Below are 2798 nucleotides of genomic sequence, written 5' to 3' on the forward strand. Positions count from 1 at the left end.
GAGCACTGAGCACTGAGCCCGACAATCGGCGGCGCGCGCGGTCCCGGAAGCCGCCACCCGCCACCGGTGGCGCGGCCGCCCTCGAGAACTGAGCGGGGGGGCTGCACGCGCACCCCCGTACGCGCACACCGCTTCGTGTGCCCCCGTGTGCCCCCCCCGTCTGCACACATCGCTTAGAGGCACAGCCTCCCGCGCGGGGGGCGCTGGGGCCGCGCACCGGCTGAGTGAGGGCTGCGAGGGGCGGGGGGGCGGCCAGGGGTCGCTTGCCTGACGTCTGTCCCCTCCCCAGCGACCACTCGGGTGCCCCTGCCCTGCCACTCTTTGCCCCGGCCACTCTCCCCCCCCATGCAGCCTCAGGCACTGGGCGCTGGGCCGCGGCCGGCAGGGATGACCGGGGCAGCACCAGGTGCTGAGAGCAGGGGGCTCGGGAGGGACCACCTGCACCCCTCGGACAGTGGAGGAGGCCGGAGGGCAGGGCCTGCCAGCCAGGGGCTCACGTCCACCCTGGCAGGCTTGGGCTGAGCAGGACAGGAGTGAGGGCTGGCCTGTGCTCAGGGCATCAGGCCCTTGGGCACGTGGCCTCACCCTGCCCTGGCCACACTTGGCCCCACTGTGTGCCAGGGCCGCAGCAGCAGAGCCGGGTGTGGGTTGCAAGGGGAGCCTAGGGCTGTGGTAGGGCCCCGTGGCACCCCTGGCCTGTGGCTTGGCACAGTGGGTCAGCTCTCTGCACCCTCCTTGCCAGCATCCACCTCAGCACCAGCCCCCCCTTGGCCTCCTGCAGATGCCGAGCCGAGGACATGGCTGCTGCCTTTGAAAAGCCCAAACCCCTCTGCAAAGGGATCCAGCACGGCCCGAGCATGGCGCAGCCCTCAGATCTATTTCAATACCGGCTCTTTGTTCACTTATCAGTTTCTTATATCTCCTCTAGAGGTTTTTTCCTCTCTTTCCCCTCTCTCCCCCACCCTTTTTCTCTTATTTTTCCTTCAATCTTTTTTATTTTTTTAAACCTTCACTTGTTTCCCCTCGCCATGCCTCTGCCCTTCCAGATCTTAGGCCAGTGGGCTGTTAATTGTGTGGGAGGGGTCTTCCCAGAGCCTCCTGGACCTCTCACAGAGCCTGGTCTCCCTTTGCTCCCTGATGAGACTGTTCAAGGGACACCAGGACACCCCTGGGAGTTTGCTCCAGTGATGTGGGGCGAGGACCCAGCTGCATAGGGGTAGTGTGCCTAGAGGGCCCACAGGCCGTGCCGGCGAGGTTGGCCCCACACAGCCCCTGGCCAGGGTTCAGCTGCCCCATCCCTTCTGCAGTCCTGGGGTGAACAGGGTAAATGCAGCACTGGGGGGAAGCCAGCACTCAGGTCCCTGGGGGGATTGTTGTGGTATCCAGCCTGGGCAGGGAGAGGGCCACGGAGGCTCCTGCCAGCGTGGGAAGCAGGGAGCTGAGGAGGAGCAAGGAGCACAGGCTGCGGGGCTGGCAATGGCTCTCACACCAGTTGGTAGCACTGGCACCGCAGCAGCAGCAAGAGACGGGCTGAAGGGACCTTCCCTGGAGGGAGGGCTCCCCTGCGTCCTGGCTGCAGATCCTGAGCGCGAGGTGCCACGTGCCCCTGCCGGGGCGGTACTGCATGCTGCCCAGGTCTAGTGTGGGGATTGTATGGGGCTGGCTGGGGCCCCGCAGCCCTGCAGTGCCAGGACTCCCCAATACCCCCTGCTTCACGTCGGCGCTGCCCTCTCCTTTCCCTTTCCTTTCTCTCCTTTTTCCCTTCATTTCACTCCCTCTCCCTTTCCGTTGCTTATTTCTCTTTTACCTTTTATTCATTCTGTCTCCACACGTACGCGCAGTTCTGCAACGGTCCCCCCATCCTGTGCTTGCCCCCAGCCCTGCTGATACCAAAGCCCCTGCCGGCAGCTTTCCGAGGAAGGCGAGTAGATAATAATAGTAGTAACAGTAACAATAATAGTAATAACAATAAAGTGATAGTGTTGGGGAGGTGTCATGGTTTAACCCCAGCCGGCAATTAAACACCACACAGCTGCAGCTGTGTCCCCTCCCAGCATCTTGTGCACCCCCAGGCTACTCACTGGTGGGGTGGGGTGAGAAGGAGAAAAGGCCTTGACTCTGTGTAAGCACTGCTCAGCAGTGACTAAAACATCCCTGTGTTATCAACACTGTTTTCAGCACAAATCCAAAACATAGCCCTATACAAGCTACTATGAAGAAAATTAACTCTACCCCAGCCGAAACCAGCACAGGAGGGATCCCTGTTGAGCTGGGGTGGGTATAAGAACACCTGGCAGACTCCTCAGAGAGGGGCCCAGCACCGGGCTGGAGGGATAAGCACACGTGTGCATGTGTGCACACACACGTGTACATGTAGGCGATGCAGGTTGCACGTCCAGCCTGAGACATGGTGTGTGTGCTGCAGGTGGGGGTGTTTGCACGCTCCAGGATGTGCAAGGCAGGGGTGCCTGTGTGCAGGCATCCTTGGTGGGTGTGCGGGGCCTGGGGGCTGCCCCCCAAAGACCCTCCTGTAGGGTGGTCCCCCTTCTCTGCTGGAGTCTTTGGGGGGGCCCAGCAGCAGGGGACCCTCTCCCCTCCCCAGGTGCAGCTGGGCAGGATGGAGATGGGCAGGACTGTCCCCTCCAGGTGCTAGTACATCCCCCCGGACAGGAGCAGAACCGGGGGCATCGCGGGGTACTGGGGTCTCCCGGGAGAGTGGTGCAGCCCCGGCTCTGGCCCCTCCCCGGGCTCAGGGCTGGCCCGGAGACACCTCGAGGCGCGGGCAGGGGCCGGGTGCA

This window comes from Aptenodytes forsteri, unplaced genomic scaffold (assembly GCF_000699145.1).
Source record: "Aptenodytes forsteri isolate BGI_AS27 unplaced genomic scaffold, ASM69914v1 Scaffold373, whole genome shotgun sequence".
NCBI lineage: Eukaryota > Metazoa > Chordata > Aves > Sphenisciformes > Spheniscidae > Aptenodytes > Aptenodytes forsteri.